Source organism: Felis catus, chromosome B4 (genome assembly GCF_018350175.1).
Source record: "Felis catus isolate Fca126 chromosome B4, F.catus_Fca126_mat1.0, whole genome shotgun sequence".
Taxonomy (NCBI): Eukaryota; Metazoa; Chordata; class Mammalia; order Carnivora; family Felidae; genus Felis; species Felis catus.
The window spans coordinates 9,379,528-9,405,414 of record NC_058374.1 but is presented as its reverse complement, the minus strand read 5'-3'; the positions used below and the strand labels follow the sequence as shown (position 1 = coordinate 9,405,414).

Genomic DNA, 25,887 nt, shown 5'->3' with positions numbered 1-25,887 from the left:
TGAAGGGCAAGCAGGTATTAATGCTAGTTAATACTTGAAAAGTATTGTCCATCCCCCAGAGGGTCAAAGTCCTTTACATGGTTGACTATATTTGTGAATAATTCACAAGGAACTAGTAAAAGGGTTAGTTGAAGAATATTACAATAGAATAAAGCAAGAACAGAGAGAAGGCAAAAAAAAGGGTAATAAGTTGATAAGGAAAAATAGAGAATAAGAGTAAAGAATACAGTTGTAGTAAGAAATAGCAGACAAGAGGAAACCAACAAAAGGATGGACAAGAGAAGGGAGGGAAGATATAAGAAGTGATGGAAAGACATGGAAAGAGAGAGATAAGAGAATGGGGGAGAAAAAGGAAACTTCAATGAAGAAAAACATGCAAAAGAGACAAAACAATAATAAAATTTTCAGAGGAGGAAAACATTTAATTTTCAAATTCCTAACTGGCACAAACAATATCACATGGAAGTCTAAATCCACTCTCCTGATTCCTTCTGCTGCCTGTAGGATGTTTTCTGATTCTCAGCTTTGGAGCCATCCATTTTAAGTATATATAGCTAGATAAGTACAGATATTACAACTTGTAGCCTAAGTCGCTGGTTCACAAAAGCTAACTACTTTCCCAATTTTTTAGTGTTAAGTGAATCCGAGACACTTATCTAAAGGGCTTATGTAGGTTATCTCATTTAATTCTCATAGCAACTGTGTGTGAGAGAGAGAGACTACTCTTTTTCTTACTTTACACATTAAGAAATTTGAGGGTTAGGGTGAATTTATCCAAAATGCAGAGCTAGCCAACAATGAAGCCAAAATCCAAACCTGACAATTGCACTCCAGATCCCCTGACTTAACTGCTTAGCTGCATTTTTTAATTTCCCAAATCATCCAATTAAACAACCCACCTACCCACCTTGAATTTTATCTATGGCAGTAATATAATGTTTGATTTAGGCCATGGTCTAGGTGATTGTTACAGTTTCCTTTGGTGTTGATTCCAAGTTCAAAGTTCCTTATTCGAGTGGCCGTGTTACTGATCAACAGACTACATGCTTATTAAAACAAATCATAAGCAGCAAGCCATGTTTGGGTGCAGTTAGGAGCTGTTACTTTGTGGTCTGAAGAAAAGTTGTATGTTTAAATCTGTGCAGGACCCAGCATATCTCCACTGAGGTGAGTATCACGTGTGTTGGGGGTACAGAAATTGCAGAGTCCTGATACTGAAATGGACTATGATATGGGAGGATAATTCTTACGCCAGGAATTACAACGGTTCTTTACTCGTTGTAAAGACACTTGAGGGATCTTAGCCACACACCCAACATTCTTCTCGACAATGAAGACATAAAAGAAACATGGCTGGGGGTGGGTGCTGAATTCAGGGGGGCTCTCTCTCCAAGCGCAGGTGAAAAAAATAGAAGCTTAGCAGGGTTTGTGGAGTTTTCTCTGAGATAGGTCAGTGATGATGTTATGAAAACTCCCTCAAAAGTTCATGACCCACCTTCAATGTGATTTTTTTTTTGTTCCCTATGTCTTCCAAGATGCTCCAGCTTGAATGATGTATTGTTTTTATAACCCTTATCTCATGACATATGGCTCCTTGAGAGCTCAGATGGCCAAACATTCAGAGTCAGGAAATCCTGACTTTACCTTCCAGCCTATCATCTTTGTTGCCTTAGGCAAGGTCCATCTAAGCTCTCAAAGGCTCACTTCCCCCATCTATAAAATGGGGATTATAGAAATTATTAACCTATAGTGTTCTTATGAGTATTAACTGAATTTGGTATGGAAAGTGCTTGATATACTCAATACATTTCAGCAATGATAATAATAATATTCATCATTCTTTTTGGTAGCCCCAGCACTTAGATCTTGCATAGCAAACTCTCAACAACTGTTTGCTAAATGAATGAATCCTATGATATAGGAGTAAACATTATATTATTGTAGGTGTATATTAATTAAAAATGACAACGTAATGGTGGAATATAAAAACAGAAACAATGCTCTCAACTCGCATCAAGATTCATCATTTTTGGAAAGCAATTACCTACAAAACATTACTCTGCAGTGCTTCTTGGCTTAATGCTTCCTTCAGTGTTTTAAGAAACTAAGGCCAAAAAGTGAATGTTTAAGATGGTGGTAGCTCCAGCAAACTACAAGTCTCATGGTATCTATGGAAAGCTTAGAATGATCATTCCAATAACATTATAAACCAATAATGAGGTCCTTGATTGATTTACTCTCACTCTGGTCAGAGAATTTTATCAAGAGCTTCTACAAAATAGCTTTGTTCTTTACCATTCCTCTTCTGACATAAATCAATGACTCACTTAAGCTAACTCCGTGCGTTGTATTGCTAATACATACATACACACACACACACACACACACACACACACACGTTGAACAAACCTATTCTGTTGGACATAAGACTAAAACCATATTGCATATATCTACTAAAATTGGGAATTAAATGACTACATAATTAAACAGCAAGAACCACGTTAATGTTAATGGTGCATCAAACTTTTTTTTGATAAGAGAACCTTGTTTATATCTTGTTAAGAGAGTCATCTACATTGACTTAAAACTATTTGGACTTCCTTGACTGATTTTGACCTCAGAGGCTTTCAAATTCCTTATTTATATGTGGACAAAGCACAACTAAAAAATTCAAAGAAAGCATCTTTTCCCCTCACCCCCAGGACAGCTGAATATTAGACTATTTCCAGCTGTGATGCTTATTGCAAAATTTTAAGGCAGTTTATTTTCTCAATCTTTGTGTAATTTGTCGCTCCAAAAATTAGGCTCCTTATTAATCATCTCTGCACATTTTCTAGTTTTAAAAAAATACTGCTTTTACACTCTGTCTCCCATAATTGCATCTGGTGTTGTGAGTCCACTAATATGTCATTAATATGTCACCATGGTATGGCCTTCATTAGGGTTAGGAGTATGTACTTTGATGATCAGAAAACTGAAACACAGCTTCTTCCAACATGTAACAATTTCAGCATTTGAAGATGAGTACTTTTACAAAGCTGAATTCCCTCAAATTAGATGACAAAATTATGCACTGGCAACACTGATGAAAGTATTTTTGTTGTATATGTTGATTTACTGTGATTCCAGTTTATAAGAAAGATATCTTTTATACTGTCATAATTAAAGTCTCAATAGAAGATGAGACTATCACAGACACTTAGATTTTAATTTTTATTCTGTTGGAAAGATCATGTCACACTATTCACTTCTTTGTTTTCTGTTACAATAATGCATGGAAATACCACAAGGTTCCCTCTTATCCACGTCTTTTCAATTTTTCCATGAAAGGCTTATTTAGTGATGATTAAGGCCTTGGAAGACAGATTGTTTACAGAGTAGAGGCAGTATTGCCAAATATAGGCTGCGGTGCTTTGCATCTTATGAATTTAACAATGAGCTGCTCAACCAAGAAGGAGGAATTTCATTTACGAAAGGCCATCTGCATTTCAGGTCTCTTAACTGAGCCAATCCTTCTTCCCCATCCTCTGAGGAAATGACATCTTCACACAGAGGTTAGTTCTTGGCTAACAAGGTCATCGAATAATGAGGCTTGACTAGATTTTCTTGTAATTAAATAATAAACGCAAAATAACTGTGGGTCCTCATCAGCTGATCAAGAGGGATATATGGTTTCAGAGATGTCAGTTTCAAGACTCTGGTTAGGGGCTAATTTCTCTGAAGTGTTGATTTGGTTCTTTTCTCTTGTAAGAATGTATAGAATGATAACCCAGCTGTGCCCTAACCATATGTTCAGATTCACACAAAAGTCAAATCAGCTTTCTTTTTCCAAATTACTTCCTCCCCTGATGTATGGACCTTATTTATAACCTCCCTTTGTGCAGCCATAACACTATCACATAGGGCTTAGTTTCTGAAAACCATAGCAATTGCCTGAAAATTGATTTGATGTCTTTTGCCCATCCCTCCCTTCGGTCCCTGAAGACATTTTAATATGAGCCATGACATTATGATGGATGAAATCTGGCATTTTACTGTAGCAATGCTACTCCCATGTGGAAAATAACAGCTTGTTCAAAAGCTGGTCTTCCAGCCAGATTTAGGATATACAGTAAGACACATTTCCAATCTTCCCCCTTTTCTTTCCTTTCAAAATATCCTTCCCAAACTTCTTTGTGTTATCAAATTCTCCAGGTGCGACAGGTTGAGGCTGGTATGACATAATGCGAGTGATATGTCACCAAGAGACAGGGTTAAATGTGAGTAGGAAACAATCTATATGTTTGAACATAGAATAATTTTCCAATACAAATTCTACTCTGCAAAAATACCAAATTTCTGCTGATTTGTTAAATAATTATACCTTTTAATGATATATTGTAAGGCTGAAACTCTAATGCCAGTAGAACAGATTGAAAAAAAATTCATGAGCTTATTCTTTCATAAACCATATGTTCTTATTTATACATTACAATCTATATTTTAACTTTCACATTAATTACCACAGTCAAATTTTTCAAGGATAATGAATACAACTGTGTTCACAAATCTCCTAATCAAAAGGGGGGGGGAGCTATTTAAGATGCCAGCAGTGTGTGCAATTCCTACTCCTTGTATTTAATAATAGGTCTATCTTGGACCTTGGAGTTTTAAATATACAGGGTTGTAGGACATCTCAGGAGATGATTAGCTGCAACCAGGTTTCTATTTACTCTCGGTGTTCTGTACAGACCCAAAGCCCCTACTAAAATGCAATGGTTCTCATAAGGAAATTGTGGAAATGTATTGGATGTAAAGCATTAGTATCCGAATACATGAAACTAGTGTTTATGTTCTTCACTAACAGAATTCAATACTTACCTGAAGGCCTGCAGCTAGCAGTCGATGTTGCAGTTGAGAAAGAAGCATGGCTTGGGGTGGGTGCTGAATTCAGGGGGCTCACTCCCCAAGTGCTGCCCCGATGAGCTAAGTCCCGCTTCATCTCTGCTCTCAGGCCCCCACACCCTTTCATGTTTAAGACAAGGTAATCATTGTTAATAAACAGATGACCCAGTGAATTATGTAGCCATACTCATCATTTTAATATTCACGGGACAGTGAACTTAAAATCTAGTTCATGACACTGACATTTTGTATCGGTCCAGTTTACTTTTGTGCATTAATTTGACTTAATTTACTTTCCAGTTTCACTTTTATTTTGTTCACTTTTTGCAGCTACCTCCTTCAAATTCCTTTGACAACCTGAGAATGTCTTGCAGCTGAACGTAATATTAATTACATTTCAAAGCAAACCTTTATTCATTTGGGGACAATCTGTGAAACAGAAATCTGTGACTGAAGCTGCTGCCAAGCCAATTACTGCAAAATAACTCAAATATGCCTCGACAGATTGCATTTTTCCTATTGTTAGATTGTTTATTCCGTAGATCAAAAGTCTACATTTGCTTTAATTAAAATGAACTAACTCACATAGTTAAATATATCATCCGTTCCTTGGAACCATATATGGGTTTATGTATAGACAAAGTGCACTAATAAAAGTCTCTGGATTTTTTTTTAACTGTGTAATTCTGTTTCTTTTTTTCTAGATGTTTCCAGGCTTTCTTTATGTCAAAGCATCCTTTGTATGAACAAGCCAAAGAAGAAAGAACTAATCAGCACTGAAGACCAGAGAGCAAGGAAATTATTCAGCGCTCAAAGAAATTCACCCTAGGCACACATCAAATTGCATCTCACATGCAGAAGAGATTGGTGAACTCCGATAGGTTCAGGATAAGCACCTGACGTTCAGATGCTTATATCTGAACTTTATCTGAATGATCCAGATTTCTTAGTTACAAAATACAAGGCTGGGAATTGCTATTATTGTTGTTGTTATTATTATTGTTATTACTTTCTAAAGCTCACAAAGCACTGTTATATGAAGTTTAGAAATGCCCCTGTTTAGGATGAAATAACATCAATATATTACTCTAGGAAAGAATACATTTTTAAATTTTAACAGTTATGAGATATATATATATTTAAAACCTTTCATAGACTGTCACAGCATTTTTGTGTTTTTGCAATTCTGCCATTCAGAAGTAAAAAGGTGGCTTCATAGTCCCAAATATCACTATCTTTTCATTTTTTTCTAAGACTATATTTAGATTTATATATATATATAAAGGAGCACATTTAAAGCCCATAAAGGATCTGTAAAATAAAATTACTATCAGCTGAAAGGCCCTCTTTGCCTTCAACAATATCTGACAAATGACTTCTCTTTTCCTTCAGGAGGTTTTGGTAACACTTAAGGAGAAATCTGAGCAGTTCACTTTGGCAGGGGAAAGAAACTCAATGGCACAGGCTCTGTGAAGTTTGAGCTTTAAACAAGTGTGGCACCAGCCAGGGAAAGAACAATGGAGAGTGCGTGAACAACACAAACTGGGCTAGAAAAATGTCGACTCAGTTCTTTTCTCCTCCCTTGCAGGAACCCCGACTCAAAGTCAGGTCCTGTTTGCTGGTACAGTGGGTGAGAAGGGAAAGTGTTTTCAAACACACAGTGCCCTGGGCTCTCAGCACCGCTGATCAAAATGGTCTCTGAGCTCCTTGGCTTCGGTGGACTTCAATAATCTGCATCCATGGGCTACCCTGTTCCTCTTCTGTTTCTGTAGACGTGACAAAGTCGCTGGTCAATAGGTTGGCTTTCTATCGCATGGTTCTGTTCTGGGCTTTTTTATTCCCTCCTGGCACCACATCAGACTCAGGAATTTTCTGTATTCCCATTTTCAGCAGATGATGTGAGTTGCCCTCAAACAGAAATGGTTGATTCATCTTTCTCTCCCTCCCTTCTCTGACATAAGGGAGAAGACCAGTTCAGGCTGCCACAATGAAATACCATAGACTGGGTGGCTTCAACAACCAAAGTGTACTCCTCACAGGTCTGGAGGCTGGGAAGTCCAAGATCAAACAGCCAGCATGGTTGAGTCTGGTGAGAACTCTCTTCTTGGCATGCAGTCAGCCACTTTCTTGGTGTGTCCTCACATGGCAGAGAGAAAGCCAGCTGTGGTTTCTTCTTCTTCCTCTTCTTCCTCTTCTTCCTCTTCTTCTTCTTCGGCATCTAATTCCATCATGGAAGCCTCACTCTCATGACTTCACTCCCTGAAGGCCTCAATTCCATACTTTGGGGAAGTGCTTTGACATACGAATTTGGTGACAGGGCTCTAACACTCAGGCAATAACAAGAGCTATTTTGTTCTGCTCCCTTATGACCCCTCTCCTAGAGCGACCTCACAGGGAATTTGCATACTTCACTTCTGACACTAGCCACATGTATCTGCTGGAGCTGCACCCCACTCTTTCTCTTTGCACCTACAAAATTGGAAGTAATACACTCGGATGTTTGAAATCTGAAACTCAGGTCTAAGTATTTTTTTTTTCAACGTTTATTTATTTTTGGGACAGAGAGAGACAGAGCATGAACGGGGGAGGGGCAGAGAGAGGGAGACACAGAATCGGAAGCAGGCTCCAGGCTCCGAGCCGTCAGCCCAGAGCCTGATGTGGGGCTCGAACTCACGGACCGCGAGATCGTGACCTGGCTGAAGTCGGACGCTTAACCGACTGCGCCACCCAGGCGCCCCATCAGGTCTAAGTATTTCTGACCACAGGCATCGACAAAACTCTGATGTGTGTGTTTCTGGTGATTAATGAACCAAAGGTGATATTCAACAATACTGAATAGAATTCCAAGAATAATTCTTTTTGGCAGAAGAAATGATCGAACTATCAGCCAACTTGGAAATATGACAGTATTTTAAAAATAATAATCCCTATCCTATACAGATTGCTAAAGAATGTGAAACGTGTTTGGCTATGCATAACCTCTCCCTTCAAAACGCCTATCACTCTTTAAAAATCCATGTAACACTGTAGAATCCTGGGGAACGGATAAAAAGTTGAGAAGGTCACAAATAATCTTAGCTTCAGAAAGGCTCACCATTCTAGAATATAGATTTACATATGTATGTGTATGGCAGCCTTGGGCTTGCACTACTCAGGTCTCCTTCAAGAGACAACCTGCTGCACCAAAAGTAGGTAGCTGACATCTTCCGGATCCACCCCCCAGGGTCAGGATCAAGGCCTCAGTCTCCCTGGGTTGTCCCTAGCTAATGACTGTGCTTGGTAGGAGTACTGGAGTCAGCCATAAGGGAGCTCTTCTAACAGACAATCTTCACTACCATCACCCTAGCAAGAATCTCTCAGAATTGTGCTACAGTCCTTCCCTCTCATCTTTCACAGATGTTAGACCAGCATTGCCACTTCTGCTCCCTTCTCCTTTACCCTTCACAAAGGTTTACACCAATGAATTCCTGCTTGGCATGGATTCTGCAGAGGAACAGAGTTGATGCAGTATGTGTATCCATATGTATACATCCTCATAAAGATGCAAATACACATGCATGTGTTGTTACATACACATTTACATTTTTACAAACATATGAATATAGATACAGATATATAGACACATAGATATATAGATATAGGTGTACATGCACACCTAAAAACACATTTTTTTAACCCAGCAGCCTGCATTTCAAAAGTTAACTGACCTCACACAGACATGCTAAGAGTACATGAAAGATAATAGGTTTTTCTTTCACTCTCTTGATATTCTTATTGATAGGCAAGAAAGCATTCTTACATATGTGTTAAGTGGGTACATCATAATACTTATTAATGGCATGATTGTTTATATTAAGAAAGGCAAAGTGAAACTAAGTTAACACTGTGGTTTATAGGACTAGTATATCTATTCAATTAAAGAGTCTGGTTTTTGGTAAGAATTCAGAGAATATACTTATTTTCCAGTTTTAAACTGGTATTTGTTGATGTTATAAGGATTCCATCTTCTATGAATAATCTTTTATAAGAATGTTACCAAGGACTAAGCCTGCCCTAGAATAAGAATGATATTTATTTTTACCCAAATAGAAGTTGACATTTATCAAATTACTTTTAAGAATCTTTCAATACATCTTCCTTGAGCATTGATAGATTTCAGGCTAGTCATGGCATTTTCAGTAAATTTATCTCATGGTATGTTCATGACTATCAATCTTTTGATTAAAAATCCATGATTTTGAAACTACATTTTGCTGAAATTCCTGAAACCAGCTCAGACATATAGTTTCAAATGAGATATTTGGGGAACATCTTAACATAGAACGTAATTCCATATGATATTTATTTCTGTATTTTAGAGTGGTGTTTACTTTATGCCTAATTTAAAATGTTTCCATAACTTGAGGATTGACGTGAGGATAAATTTCCATGATACATTTAAGAGTATGCCTTTATATAAATGTAGTGAGTTAATACATCTGCCTGAATACGTGCCTGCCGTATTATACATTCTTTTCTTTCAAAATGTATCACGTACCTTTTTCAAACTTGTTACATGAACATCCAATCAAATTTATGGGATTAAAACAATTTTATAAAATTCAATTTTGTAATGAAGGTAAGAGTGCATTAAGCAGAAGCATCCTTTTTTAAAATCTGAATTTCTCAGGGTTTTTCCAGCACTCTTGATTCAACAGTCATGACGAGAGCTTGGAAAATTCTATCAGGCTTAATCAGAAAAATTTAGTCCATCTGTTGACTATGAAATATACTTTCCGAAAACCACACATTTTAAAAACAAGAAGGAAAATATATTTCATGTTATTTCACACATGTTAAGTGTCAAAGACCTAAAAGGAACAGGTACTCTTTCAATGCTTGTTGAAGCAGAAATTAAAATTTTTAGTGAAGCATTTACACAAAAGTAAATTTGTTACCTTTAGGTCTTTTACTGATGCAGCTATGAAAGGAAAATATTACATTTTCTTTTTCATCTCAACGTATTTTATTGAAAATCAGATTATGTATACATGTTGGAAAATGATAAATTACTTGAAATTAAACGGAGTTAATGAGAAAGTATAAGATAGAAAACACTATCATGAGAACGGTCCTTCCCCTCCCCCCCCCCTTGTGTTATTGTTGACCTCTAGGACTTTGATGTGTTCTTAACTAGCTCTGAGAAGCAGCACATTCAGGTTGGTTGTTCAAGTGGATGAGGTGAGCTAGTACATGTAGATTATAAAACATTTGCAATTCTTTTGAGAGAGAAAAAGAGCATATTTTAAAAGTTGATAAAACCCTAAAACTCTCTCTCTCTCATCCTGGACTTCAAACAGTTCTTCATAAATCAAAATGTAAGAAATATCTAAATGAAACATAGGGGTATCATCATATCCCTTAAATTTATGGGGTTTTTTGAAGTTATTAATAGTTATGGGAGCCAATCATGGGAAAAATATTTAGAAATTTTGGAGAAAAATGATGTCACCAGTGTCCTTATCTATGCCCTCTGTAGCTGAAGACACTTAGACAAACCCATACACTTTCTGGAACAATGGGGTTGGCAGGTAGCAAAGCAGCTAAAGAGAGTTTGAAAGAATGGGACTGGGAACCTAACAGCCCAGGCACAGATTCCAAAGACAATGCCTTTGTCCAATTAAGCATCAGAATCACTCAAATATCTAGTGATCTGGAGAATTATCTCACGATGGACAAGAGGCAAAAGTAGGGTAGGTTAAGCAAAAATAGCTACGAATCTCTACCTCTACTCAACATTTAAGTAAGCTTGGATTCCTCTATCAGACATTTAAACACCGTTATGGACCAAATGTTTGTGTTACCCCCAATTCCCACATTGAAGTTCTGAAGACGGGGCCTTTGGGAGGTAATTACAGTTAGATGAAGTCATGAGGGTGGGGCCCTTATGATGGGATCAGTGCCCTTAGAGGAAGACACATCAGCGAACTTGCTCTGTCTCCTGTTCTTCACCATATGAGAACACAGTTAGAAGGCAGACATCTGCAAGCCAGGAAGAGAGCTCTCACCAGAAACCAAATAGGTCAGCACACCTTGATCTTGGATTTCCAACCTCTAGAACCACGAGAAATATGTTCTTGTTGTTTAAGCCACCCAATCTATGCTATTTTGTTATGGCAGCCAAAGCTAATGAGTACACTTTTTTCTCCCCTTTGGTTCACCTGTGTATTTTTTTTTTCCTGTTAATTTTTAAACCAAAGAAAAAGACAACAACACATATTGTAAGTTCCAGCTATATTGTTAATAATCCTACTGTAGTGAAACTTAAAACAACAGTCTGATTTTAGAAACTTAACACAACCCTAATTTATGTAAGTTTCTAAGGGTCAGGGAAAGAAATAAATATCAAAAAGGGTGAGCATGCATATCCCATGTATTATACTCTTAAAAATCTACTGTCCTCATCAAGAAGGCATGTGTTTTTTTTAGAAGAGACCCACATGGAAAACTGGTGAAGGATAAGAAACAGCTTTGTCACTCAATCAATTTTAATGGAATAATGGATATTTTGGCCAGATCTTCCTTACATCCACATGACATTTCCTGGAAGGTCTCCTGGCTCTTGTAATAAGTCTACTTTTCCCCAAGCCCACTTCACTAAGTCACCTAAAACCAGGTGACTTCTACACACAAATAAAGGGATATTTTTCTCCGTAATTCTTAATCTGGAAAATCTGTATTTTTTCTTATTTTATTTGTTTACATTTATCTTGCTATAGTCTAAACTGACTATGCTAATTCAGATTCTTCAAATAAAACACAGTCAATCCAGCAAAGACTTGCTGAACAAACAGGTGATGGGCTGTTTCACATACTGGGTAGACTTGGGGAGGGGTAGATTCAAGTACAGTTGGATTCATGGTTCACACAGGCATTCAGAACTTGGTTTCTTCCTTATATGCTGGTTTCAAACTCGATGTATCAGCTAGATGGTGGCAGTAAACTCAGCTTCAAGCCCAGATAGGGATGGTTCCTTGCACTATTTCAGAGGGTTTAACAAAATTTTCATGATTTATTATCTCTGAAGCGATAACATGCCCATCTCTGAAGCAATCGCTGTGGCCTGGTGGCTGTGCTGCTCTCACTGATCAAGTACGAGTGACATGATTTCCTTGGGTTCACAGAACCACCATGAGTAGAGGGATTTTCAAAATGAAAATAAGCCATTAGCAAAAGCAGAGCAAGAGGACACCTATTGGTTCCTGAACAAATACTTCCCGGAGTTGAATGCTTCTGGCTATTAACCCATAATTACTCCCTAATATCCCATTAAGACAATACCTTAATCTTCATTTAAGGTGCCCACCTCATCCACCAAGGAGTGGACCACTGCTTCTCAGCAAAGTTTAGGATCTTCAAGTAATCAGAAGTATCTCCTGATGCATTTAAAATTCAGAGGAGGAAAGAAAAGAAAACAAAACCAAAACCCAATGCCACTTCCTATCTGAGAAAAGGAGGAGGGATTTGGGGCCATGCTGTCTCTTGGTTCCTCTAGACCTAAACAGTGAGAACCCACTGGCAGTAGAGGGAGTTTCTTAGATTCTCTCCAGGTTTGCCCCAGATGCTGCTTCTCAGGGGGCATCTCCCATACTTTTCATATAGGAGATAAAAATGTGATTATGGGACCTCTTGACATGTGATGGAAGGACCCAAAAAGACCTTGGGTGCATGTGAGAATTGAACTGATACTGTGGACAAGCAAAGTTGTCATATGGGAAGAGTAACAAGAATATCAACAAGAGTGATGGGGTGGGGGATAAAAAAGAACAGAAATAAAATACTATGACAGGAAACTGGAAGAGTAAATATTCAGTCTGTGAATTATAACGGTTTCCAAGGAACATTTGGAATGAAAGATATTCAAAATCAGTTGACACAAAATCAATAATCAAAAAAAAATTAAAAGAAACTTTTATTATGCTGAAAACAATTAATATACAAATAAAACCTTTGCTGGAGTTTGGCAAAACCAATGGGGAAAAGATACATACATCTGTTCATACTAGAAAAATGTTGAATTCTAGGAATAAAGAATTGTACACATTTAGGTGTTAAAATACACACAAACACATGATTAAATGTTAAAAACAGATTGTTTCATTCTTCCTCAAAAGTGTAAAAATATAAATTAAACTGCCTCCAAAGTCTCCAAAATATGGAGTATGAAGATAGGGCAGGCTCAGTTTCAAAGCAAGGAACATAGTGATCTAAAAATGTTATATTGTGCTAAGGTGTCACTTGTGTTTAAAAGTAACTGAAAACAACAAAATGAGAGTTTAAATCATAAAACAAAAACCAAAAACACTTAAATAGAACTCACTATATATTAGTCCCTGTTCCAAAGAGTTTATACGTATGGACTCATATAATTTTTGCAACAAACCTGTGAAATAATGTACTATTTTTATCACATCAATAGATGTGTCCAATTTCAGGAAAAGTTAAGTAACTAAACCCATACTGATAACGCATAGGAACCAGAATCCAATCTAGGCATTTTGGCTCCAGAGTCTACACTAAGATAAAGTGTTTGAGGATTGGCATTGGGAAAAAAAAAAAAAGTTTGAAGATGCACTCTACCAAAATAAGAGGTGAATTGAAACTAAGAACTTAATTCTGTGAAATTTGGAAATATAAAAATACTGCTCTATCTGACCTTACTATTAACAAAAGGATTTTGAGGCCCAGGGGAAAAAATATAGGTACAAGGTAAACCGGGTAAAGTAGGAATTATATAAACAAATTGTTAACACACATTATTTTTGGGCATAAATTATTGATTGTACTTCTAATTTTCTGTATTTTTAAGTTTGTATTGGTTAGACATGATTCCCTTTAAAACAATAAGAATAAACTCTTTTGATATGCCTTACTGTTTATATGATTTGCATTACTGTTGTCTTTTGTGTTGAAATCATAGGAGAGTTTAAAGGATTAACATATAAAATTGGTAAACCACTAATTCTGATGGAGTTGGACCCTTTGTACCCATCTTGGGTTATCTGATGTCAAAGAAATGTAGTAGCTCTGTTTCATGTCCTGACCAGATGCTATGGGAATAAGAACCTAGCACAGGTGGGTATCTGTGGAAGGATTAATATTTTTTACTTTTTTTAAAATTGTAATTTGTTTCCCTATGTTGATTTGTTTTATATACAGCCAAGAGATCAAAGTCACTGTGAAGGTGGAAATACAGGACCTTTTTCCAACTTGTTAGATAAACTGGACTTTCTCCTATTTCCCACCTCTTCAGAAAATGAATAGAGTGTATGACCAACTGATTTGAACTTATACTCATTTTTGCCAAAAAAAAAGAAAAAAGGCACATATAACCTCAGAGCAGGATTTATAGCCTCGACTATTATGATAGGAGTCTTATCGTTAGACTCAAAAGAGTTCTACAGAGGCTAGTCCCTACTCCTTATGCCTTCCGGGAACAGGTTGTGACAGGGTCCCAACATGACTGAATGTCATTCAAGATGTGGGGAAATAGGTTCTACCTACATAAATGCACTAGAAAAAAGCTTAGGAGGGAAAGCCACCACCATGGGGTGAAAGCACCCAAGGTTAACTAGTGAGATACTATAATGGGATCATGAGTAACTTGTTATATCACCTGCAGGAAATTACTTTCCATCTGATGCCAGTATACTATTGTGTTTAGATCACAAGCTCCACTTGTCCCCCAGACCCTTTGCTTCTTACACACACGTTTATCTGATTGTATTCTCTATGTTCACATGTGTAAGATATTGTTTTCTTTATGTTCACTGTGAGGGTAGTATCTTGTGAGTTCCATAAATACAGAGACAAAACTGTATTACTCTTTGTGGCTCTTGACTCCTTTCGGACATTAGCCTCTCTCGTATTCAATTCCGTGTCTCCTCTCTTTCTGGACAAGAGAGAACTCCAGACTCCTAGTCTGCGACACAAAGACCTATAAATGGATGAAAGGTGGTACCTGAGAAACACACTATTTCTAAGATGTTTGGTGCAGATGGATAGATGCTACATGATGCTTCCTAACCTGCAGAGATGGTGTTAAGTGGAGAGTATGTCTAAAAGAATTAACACTTAAGAGTGCTCAATATACTAATTTTATGTGGATTAGTAAGGGAATCAGTAAACCTATCAGGTGAGGAAAGGTGTAAATTTTCATTAGTAACTTGAATCTGAACTGGACCTTTCCAATACACCTGGAAGAGAGGCAAAATGAAAGCTTTGTATTTCTTTGTGCATAAATGATTTCTTCCTGATCTTAAGCCCTGCTTGTACATAAACACTTGAAGTAATTTCCTTCACTGTTCCCTTTCTGGAAATTCTAGCTCAGCTTGATTCAAACAACAATGGACATCTTTTCTGATGAGATGGTTTCTCTTCAAAGTCTATAATATGGTTAGTAATGAATATTGTGTTAGCATCTCTCTGTAAGTTAACGTCTTTGGATCCTTTTTCCAAAGTCTAGAAGATGGTTGGAAATTACATATATATACATAAAGTATATCTATCTACCTATATATGGATGTGTATGTATATACCCACATATATACACATATACATGGATAAATATATACAGATGGGTAAAATGTACATATTTTAAACAAAATTATAGAGAATTTCATAGTTTAAATATTGTGTATAATATACAGTATATGTATGATTAAATTCTTATGAACTATGATATAATACATTACGATATATTCATACAGTGGCATAAACAAGTTACCTAACAAAGAACAATCTTAATAATTAAAAGCTTACTAATGTCAAAGCATACATGCTAATTAGAGGCAGCAGCATGTTACACAGATAGCACAAGAAAATTTCAGACAGATGTCTAAGGTCAAGAATCATATCTAAATAGCATCTTACTCTACAGGTGTAGCCCAGGGCTTTGCATGGTGAAGGTAGGCAATGCAATTATGTGCTTCTAATATGTGAGAACAGACATCAGGGGTCAAGAAGCCAACCCTACATAACCTCAGTCCAAGGGGATGAGAAATGGTGAATAGAAAGCATCCCTTACAGGGAGGCCCATGTGATAAGAAAAAAACATTTTTTTTTTTTCAAGAGCAGGTGGAAGACGCTGGCTGCAACATGCAAGAAGAACCTAGATAAAACATATGTATCTCTATACTGCAGAGCCGGTAGAAAGCAAGAGCACTCTTCAAGGGCCAAAGAGCAAACAAAACAACAGCATGGGGAAGAAAAATAAAATAAAAACAGTGACATTTAAGAACAAAACACAACAATATGTTGTTTGTAAGACATAAAACTAAAATATAAGGAAACATAAATATTAAATGTAAAAGGACAAACACATAGAACAATATCAACCTAAAGTAAGTGGGTATAGCTACCTTATTATGAAACAAATATAATATAAAATCCATTATTTAGGGCAAAAGCCTATGCCAAACATTTTAATTAAATTTCATAAGCCTAAAATATTCTAAAAATAGATATAGCAAAAACTGATATAACTATAGGAAGAAATGGGCAAAACCATCATCATAATGAGAGATTTCACTATCTCTGAAAACTTACTGGTAGGTTAAGGAGAGAATCAAAGATGCTATAAAAGATTTATTTGATTTATTATCATCAGATTTATTATTAGCACGATTGACCTCATGTATCTATTGATTACACTGTATCCAATTATACATATTTTCCCAAGCAAAGATGGATTTTATGTTTATTTTTGAGAGAGAGACAAAGTGAGGTGGGAGGGGGCAGAGAGAGAGAGAGAGAGAAAGAGAGAGAGACAAAGAATCTGAAGCAGGCTCCAGACTCTGAGCTGTCAGCACAGAGCCCGATGCAGGGCTCGAACTCATAAACCGCAAGACCATGACCTGAGCTGAAGTTGGACACTTAACCGACTGAGCCACCCAGGCGCCCCAAGATGGGTATTTTTCAAATGACCATTTACATGATACAGAGTAAGTCAATAAATCTCAAAAGAATAGGCACATACGAGGACCGCAGTGCAATTAAGTTTAAAATAAATAACAAAAAGTTAACACTTAAGAAACATACAGTTAAGAATTTCAGACCATGTAAATATATAACTTATTAGTAAAATAATCGTAAGTTTTAAAACACTTTCAACTTTAATTATAATAAAAATAGTAAAGATTAAATTTATGAAAAAGTCAAAACAGGAATTTCAAAGAACATTCAGGCTTCTAAACGTCTACACAGTAAGGAATGAAGGTTGAAAATGAGTTATAAAGTTAGTATTTCAATAGAAATACAAAGTGGAATGAGGGAAAAATAAGTACAGAAATGAAAGAATGTAAAACTAAGCACACAACAGCATTGATCAAGAGAGTAAACAAATGATAGTTCATAAAGACTAATAAAATAGACAAGTCTTTGTGACTTATCTCTATGATAAGGAAAAAAGAAAAACGCCCAGTCAACAGTTTTAGGGATGAAAAAGAAAAGACATGAATACAGAAGTCATATACAGAAATCATAAAGATTGAAGGCATTTCAAGTTTCTTGGCAAGGCATTACTAGGCAAGAATAACGGATTCTCTTGTTACCGACAACCTAAAGAGCCTGAATTTTTTTTTTTTTTTTTTAATTACTAAATAGTATTCATGGTCCAACAACACGGTGACAGATTTCTAGGCAGGAATTCAGAGATGATAAGCATTCAAAAAGGTGAGCTGGGAGGTTGCATTTCTCAGAGTATGCCAGGCCAGGAACAGCATAAGATGGTCTCAGTACCTGTTGCTAACGGTTTGAGGCAATGGGACAGAATCCTCGGGCTGTCTGGGGCCAAGAATCCCTCTAAGGCCCTTCTCTGGCATGCTTCATTCACCTTAGAGTATAACCAAGAGCTGTGGATTTTACCCTGGGACATTGGTCTGTCTCAGGAAGCATGCAAAGGTAAGACCTACTTGATAGATACTAAGTGCTGAAGGAATCAGAAATCTTATAGCTACCTAAAAATCTATAGTTTCAGTGTTCCATAGTTTATTAGTGACATCCATGTAGACTGCTTTGTTTTCACTATTACAAACAACTTACAATGAATTTCCTTCTTTTGCCTGTGTGCTAACATACTATTTTTCTAATGTAATACCTCAAAGTGGAATTGTTGGATTATAGAATTAGCAAAAAAGAAGTAGCACATTATAAATTTAATAGATAGCCCTAAACATATACTAATACAGGAAATAACTAATTTAGGTACATTCTCATCTATACTTGATATTATTGAACATTTGAAATTTTAAAGTATGATAGGATAAGTTTCATCTCACGGTTTTGATTGTACTTCCTTGATTATTTGAGAATATGCTACTGTTTATTTTTATTGGTGTTATTGTTTCTTGTCTGTTTATGCTACTATTATTTTATTTCCTGTTTGAGCATATGCTATTATTTTCATTATTATTTTTGTTGTCTGTTTATGCTATTTTTTAAAATTTCCTGTGAATTGTCTGGTCATAGCAAAATGTTCCTTTGTGATTTTAAATTTTGTGTCATATGAGTTTTCCTATCCCAAATTTGTAAATATGATTTTGTCTGTACAATTTTAATAGTTTTTGAGATTTTTACAAGTACTTAAATTCATCTTTAGTCTTAGATATATATAGTATCTAGAATATTTTTTAGTATTTTGAAATAATAATGTACGTCCATCTTATTTTTCTAAAGCTATAGTCATGTATGCTAACACCATTAATTCAATCATCTGTCCTATCATTATTGGTTTGAAAATGCTACCTGTATCACATGCTAAATTATCACACAAATACACACTGAACACACAATCACATGTTGTTCTACACTATAGAGTCCATCTGTTCCACTGGGTTAATTAATTGCTCTATTTCTGTCCTAACACTAAGTTGTTTAGATACAGTTTTGTAATATGATTTTTTACAGTGTCCAAAGAAAAATCTGGTAAACATATGTAATGTCTTCAATGCCACCATATATGTCTGTCTGTATATATCTGTGTATGTAATACATACACATATAAAGATAGATTCTTCTTTCAAGAAATGCATTATAGGTTTCAACTTTTTGTATATGTCTATATACACAGATACATACACGTGTACACATAAAATATACATTTTCATACCATATTGTCTTAATTAGTTTCAAACAAATGTACATAGGTGTTTATGCATTTCCTCCTCTATTTTTTCATCTTCAAGAGTGTCTTAAGCACTTTTGGTCTTTTATATTTTTTAGAATACTTTCATAAGTTTAAACACATACATGAACACATACATTGGAGTTCTGACTGAAATCATATTCAATATATACAAACTGATTTGGGAACAATTGACATATTTTGTATTATTGAGCTTCCCAATATACGAATATGGTCTATTCCCTTCTTTGATTTTCTTCAATAATGTTACTTAAGTTTCTATATCAAAGTCTTCCATATATTTTATTGTATTTTATCTTACATTTTTGGGCTCCAATTATAAATTATATATTTTTTTCACATTCTATTTCTGAAATATAAAAGTGATTTTTTAAATATAATTTATTGTCAAATTGGTTTCCATACAACACCCAAAGCTCATCCCAACAGGCACCCTCCTCAATGCTCATAAAAGTGATTTTTTTTATATTATCTGCTAAACTAAGTTTTTTTTAATAAGGGATCTATTACTTTTATGATACAATCGCATCTGCTTGCAAATATATTTTAATATACTTTAAAATCTCTGTAACTTTTTTGTCTTATTACAGTTACTACATGGCCAATAAATGTTGAAAAGTAGCAATTAAACAATACCTCCAAGAGGTTGCTACCCTTAAGTGTTTTCTATAAACTCTTTACCTGATTAAGAATACTCATTCCTGGGGTACCTGGGTGGCTCAGTCCATTAAGCCTCTGACTCAGTTTGGGCTCAGGTCATGATCTCACAGTTCATGGGTTTAAGCCCCTTGTTGGGATCTGTGCTGACGGAGCAGAGCCTGCTTAGGATTCTTTCTCTCTCTCTCTCTCTCTCTCTCTCTCTCTGTCCATTCCCTGTTCACACTCTTTCTCTCTCTCAAAATAAAAAAACTTACCAAAAGAAAACTCATTCCTAATTGTAGTTTGTTATTTTTTGTTAAATCAAGAATTGATACTGAAATTTATCAAATGCTTTTTCACCAGCTGAGATGATATTACTTTTCCTCTGTAATTTGTGAATCTAGGGAATTATGTTAATTGAGTTTAGGATTTTGGATGAAATTACATTTTTGGACGAATCTGTTTGCTAATTATTTCTTGTTTTAACTTAGTAATGCTACGTTTACAATCTTAAATCAAATTTAATATTGTGATTCATCTATAATTTTCTTTTTCCATTAAATCCATAACATTTTTTATTTACCATTGCATGTTCTCTTAACTTTGTAAAGTTGCCATAATACTTTCTTAAGATTTTTACTAATGAAGCTTTCTTTTACAGAAGGATTTATTAGAAATTGAATTTAGTATTTATAACATGTCCAGATTTTCTATTACTTCTGTTGTGTTTTCCTAACTTGTATTTTCTAGGAGTTTTACTATTTTATTTAGCTTTCAAATTTACTAGCATAATTTGTTCATCAGAACCACTTATGATTATTTTAATTTCTCTGTGATCTAGTAGACAGCCTTCTTTATTTCCCCTTTTTTGGAAACATTGCAGTTTTTAAAATGTTTATTTTTGAGAGAGAGCACGAGTTGGGGAGGGGCAAAAAGAGAGGGAGACACAGAATCTTAAACAGGCTCCAGGCTCTGAGCTGTCAGCACAGAGCCTGACTCAGGCTTAAACTCAGGAGCCTTGAGATCCTGACCAGAGCCAGTCAGATGCTTAACCAAGTCACCCTGGTGGCTCTGGAACATGTCATATTTTACCTTAGTCTTTCAGAGAATTATCAATTTTATCAGACTTTCTATGAAAGTCTTTCTTTGCTAATCTTCTCTATTGAGTATTTACATTTTATTCATTTCTGATTTTTCTATTATTTTATTACCTGTCAATTTGATTTCAATTTGCTGTCCATCTCTACTTTCGTAAATAGATTTTTGGGTAAATAATTTCAGCACTCTATTTTTCTCAATATACATATTTAAGACTATACATTTTCCTCATAGCAAAACTTTAGTTGCACTAAAGAGCTATAAATATCAAGTGTATTTATTATCATTTATTTAGAAATACTTTAGGATTTTGTTTTCATTTTTTCCTTGAATCATGGACAGTTTAGGAGTGTAATTTTTTAGAATTTCCAAAAGTACAGTTTTCTTAGTGGTCTTTTTGTGGTGAAATTCCAGCTTAATCACACCATGATTAGAAACATACTATAAATGTTTTATTTCATTTGAAATGCGTGGAGATTTGCTTTGTGATGTGGCATGTGATCAATTAACTAAAAAGGCTTCATATACACTTGAATGGAATGCGTATTCTGCAGATGTTGGATGGTCTATGTATTTCCAGTAGTGTATTGTTTCAAGCTTCATATCATTACTGTTTTGTCTGTATGGAGAGGAGTTGTGCTAAAACCACTCACTGTTATGAATTAATCTGTTTCTCCTAGTTACTAATCTTTGTTTTTTATATTTTATGCTATATTTTAGGCATATAAAAAGGCTAGAATTTTCATATATTGGCAAAATGCAATTTTCATGCTTATGAAATGTGCCTCTAGCTCAAGTAATGATTTTTTCCTTGAATCTCCTGTGTCTGGTATTAACAGAGTTAAACCAGTATCTTGCAGAATATAAATTTTCCATATTTTTAAAATTTTATTTCTTAGTTTATTTTAGAGGTTTTTCTTTCAAGAAACACATTATGGGTTTTGATTTTTTATCCAGCCTGGCCATTTTTATCTTTTAATTGGAACAGTCTTTCATTTACAGTTAGTATATTACTGATATATGTAGGATTAAATCTACTTCCCCACTATTTAATTTCTACTTGTTCTACTTGTTCTATGTTCTTTTCTCTCTTCTTCTACATTATCAACTGAATATTTTTCAATATTCAATTTTTCCCTATTAGGTTGGTATTTCTATATTTTACTATTATTTTGGTGGTTATGCTAACAGAATAAATGTCTCACCCTTTGCTTACTAAAGCTGATGTAATTGAGTTTTTCTGTTAGCAGGTAATGCAAGAATACTAGAACACATTACTTATATGTTCCAGATGCTAACAAATTATGTGCTATTGTTTTTGCATTTTAATTTCATATGTAAGTTTCCACAATAGGTTTCCTGCTAGAAAAATCTCAGTTTTGGTTTGTCCAAACATGTTTTTTAACCCTAATTTCTTCCTGGATTTGTCTTCATGGTATAGAATTCTTGGTGACCAGTTATTTTCTTTCAGGGTTACTCTTTTGTTACCTTTTTATGTCCGTTTTTTCATTTTAAAAAAGCTAGTTACCCTGTTTATGTTACTCTTTGAACAGAGTGTTATTTCATATCCCTGGCTGCTTTAAGATGTCCTTTAGTCTGGTTTTCAGTAGTTTAAAAAGCATAACTAGAAGTTTTAAAATCTTAAAAGTGATCCATAGGTACTGCTTGAATCTGTGGCTTAATTTTACTATGTTAGTTTTTCTTAGTTTTCAGTCATATTTTATTGTCTTTTCACATACATTAGTTTTGATTTGGCATTAGACACAGTATATGAGTAACTACAGAAATATTTTGGGTCATGGAAAGGTATGTTTCCTCATGAAAACTACCTATTTACAATATTGGCAGGCAATGAGGACATTGACTACCCTATATCAACTTCATTCACTTTACGGACTAAAATGATTCAAAGGCTTCAGTACCTCTCGATGGCTTGACTATTTGTGGGTCATTTTTATTCCTATTACATAGCCTTTTGGTATCCCAATCCATGTCCCCACAGACACTTGACACAAATTTCTGTCTCCCTATTCTATGTTGGCTGAGTTTTGTCTGTTCTTGTGTGTGTGTTTGGTTTTTTGTTTTTGTTTTTTCACAGAACCTCTATGCATATACTCTTAGGAGATGACCCAAGGGGCAGAGCCTCCAAACCTTCTCTCCTACCTGAGATCATATTTGCTACCTGAGATCATCAATAATGAATTAATTTCCTACTTATATTTGCCAGAGTTGGCTTTTGTGGCTGTAACTACAAAACCTGATCGAAGTCAATACATTTCATTATCTGTCAAAGAGAGTGTCCATTTGCCACCATTTTCCCAAATTATTCTGTGAAATTCTAATATTTTCTCCTGTGGACTTTAAAGCCATTTCAGTTAAGTTACAATTTAGATTTCTGACTGAAATTGTCAATCTGTGTAAGACTGGCATTTTTAATATTAGCTCTATCCAGAAAGATGATATTTATTTCTGCTTTCAGTTTTTTTTTTTTTTTTTTTTTTTTTACTTTTCAATAAACTTTGGTGATTATCTTCATACTAAATCCTATACTTTTGGGTTTTTAGTTTTGATGTTATTGAGCTCTTTTTTCTCTCATTTCCATTTCAAAGTGTTTGTTATTATAGAAAGTCTATGGGGCGCCTGGGTGGCGCAATTGGTTAAGCGTCCGACTTCAGCCAGGTCACGATCTCACGGTCCGTGAGTTCGAGCCCCGTGTCAGGCTCTGGGCTGATGGCTCAGAGCCTGGAGCCTGCTTCCGATTCTGTGTCTCCCTCTCTCTCTGCCTCTCGCCCGCTCATGCTCTGTCTCTCTCTGTCCCAAAAATAAATACACGTTGAAAAAAAAAATTAAAAAAAAAAAAAGAAAGTCTATAGACTTTTACATATTTATTATGTTTGTGTAGGTGCTTTATCAAAGTCTCTTACTAATTTGAACAGGTGACTGCTTATTAGTTTTTAATTACGTATTTTGAGTTTTCCATGTCTACAATCATACACAGGCTTCTTTCTCATTACTGACTTGAACACAGTTGAGCATTTGAAACGATGTATTTCAGATATTTTTGGAAAAAGATCCTCATACTTAGGTAGGTGTCTCTTATTTTACTTGAAAAACATATTAAGAATGGTAGCTGAGCTTTAAAACTATCTTGAGGGACCTGGGTGGCTCAGTCAGTTGAGTGTCCGACTTCGGCTCAGGTCATGACCTCATAGTCTGTGAGTTCGAGCCCTGTGTCAGGCTCTGTACTGATAGCTCAGAGCCTGGAGCCTGTTTCCGATTCTGTGTCTCCCTCTCCCTGCCCCTCCCCTGTTCATGCTCTGTCTCTGTCTCAGCAATAAATAAATTTTTTAAAATATTTTGAAACTGTATGTTTTGTTAAATTTTTATTGCTAATAATTTAATAAATTATAATACATTAACAAACACAGCAAAGTATTAGTGTTGAAAACACCTTTAACTTCTGGAATACCCCACCGGGTCATGCATATGAGTATATTTACTGAATTTGATTTGTTCAAATTTTACTTAGAAATTTCTTGTTTGTAAATAAAATGAAACATTTTTGTATAACTTTAACATGACTACAATTTAGTTACATGATGGGTTTAAAAACAAGTTGGGAAACTATCGTTTGTGTGTCTTTTAATAGTTTAAAACACAGATATATTTGTTAAGTTAAATTAGAAATCAGCTGGAAAACTCTGCGTGTTATATCTTATTTTTATTGGATTAGTCTCAATCTTTCCAATTTCTATATAGTCTGATGTTCTCACTCTTCTTGGGTCAATTGGGCTGATACTATTAACACTTCCTGTATCTGTGACTATATAATCAATTTATATTCCATTTCTTGTTTATTCTGGTGTGTGATTTGTTTTATTTTATCAGGTTTGTCAAGCACTTTTCTATTTTTTTTTTCAAAGAGCTAAATTTTGCTTATTTTACTAGTTTGTCTTCTTCAGTTCATCTGAATAGTATATAACTAACTTGTCTTTATATAAACATTGCTTTCATGTTATATATTGAAACCATTGTTAGTCTTTATGATAAAATAACATGTCTCCGAATTTCCTCTTAACATAGTTTTACTTCTAAACCATATATCCTGATATGGTTTATATTTTTAATTAATTTTTGAATGATTTATACTTTCATTTTTATCTTCAGTTTGCTTCAAGAATTATCTAGGAGGCAAAGCTGATGGTGACTTCTGGGACCCTGCTATAGCCGCAATGATTAATATTACTTTTGGGAACCCAACAAGCAAGGTTTCCAAATTGAAACCCCTCCTCCTGTTTTCACTCCCCAGTCTCAGCAGGTGCAAAGGGGAAGGAGAAAAGAGTAGGGAGAGCAGGTGAAGACAGCCTTCTTTCAGATGACTGGCCAGGGGGCTTTGCTCTGAACACACTAGTTCCGGCTGTCTCAGGCAGCTTCCCTTTTCCTGAACAGGCTTCCTAGACAACAGAAAGATCTCTGTGGTCTCTCCTGTAGGTAATTCAAGGCCTCTTGAAGCACTATTTTATTCCTGAGTCTAACGTTAGGTTTATTAGTCACACTGCTCTGTCATAGAGTCGGGAAGGGAAATGTTCTGTGAAATGCATTTAGCATGCTGTCCTCAGTAGTTTTTTTTTTTTTTTTTTCCTGAATATTTTTGGAAACCCTACCAATTATCACCCTTCCACTACTGCTGTTTTAACCAAAACCCTTATTAGCTCCATCCCGGACTACTGAAATGATTTCTCAACTGGAGCATCTCCTGCTTGCATCACCCAAAACCAATCTGTCCCTCATAATTTTAAAACGTGTATGTGAACCTTCTTGCCATAGCTCTCAGTGGTTTGCGCTGCTTACAAGAGCATCATTAAGTCCAAATCCCTGAGGGTGGCATACAGGCCCCTTTCAAACCTGGACAGCCTATCGTAACAATATCATCGGAAACTCCTCTGCTCCCCTTCCTCCTCCCAGTGAATCCTTCTTTACCATTTTGCCTCACTGGTCCCCCTTTTCACAGTCCAAATGGTAAAACCTCCACGAAATTAGTTGCTTTTTTACCTGGGTCACCATTTAAGATTTTGCCTGTTCAT

The 25,887-nt window shown here is 35.5% G+C and overlaps 2 long non-coding RNA genes across 3 annotated transcripts in view; one reads left to right on the top strand and one right to left on the bottom strand.

The window, feature by feature from the left end:
• The window catches only part of LOC109501315, a 334,390-nt gene that overhangs the window by 305,135 nt on the left and 3,368 nt on the right, over positions 1-25,887 (bottom strand). The gene's annotated exons all lie outside the window — the stretch shown is intronic.
• On the top strand, positions 1,031-7,506 carry LOC109501308. 2 transcript variants are annotated; one of them, XR_006601238.1, is made up of 5 exons: positions 1,031-1,167; positions 3,493-3,554; positions 4,195-4,259; positions 5,589-6,681; positions 6,846-7,506. It is a non-coding gene; the product is annotated as an uncharacterized LOC109501308 (long non-coding RNA). The 2 variants fall into 2 exon arrangements; XR_002743644.2 differs by having other exon boundaries at positions 5,589-6,973; positions 7,266-7,506.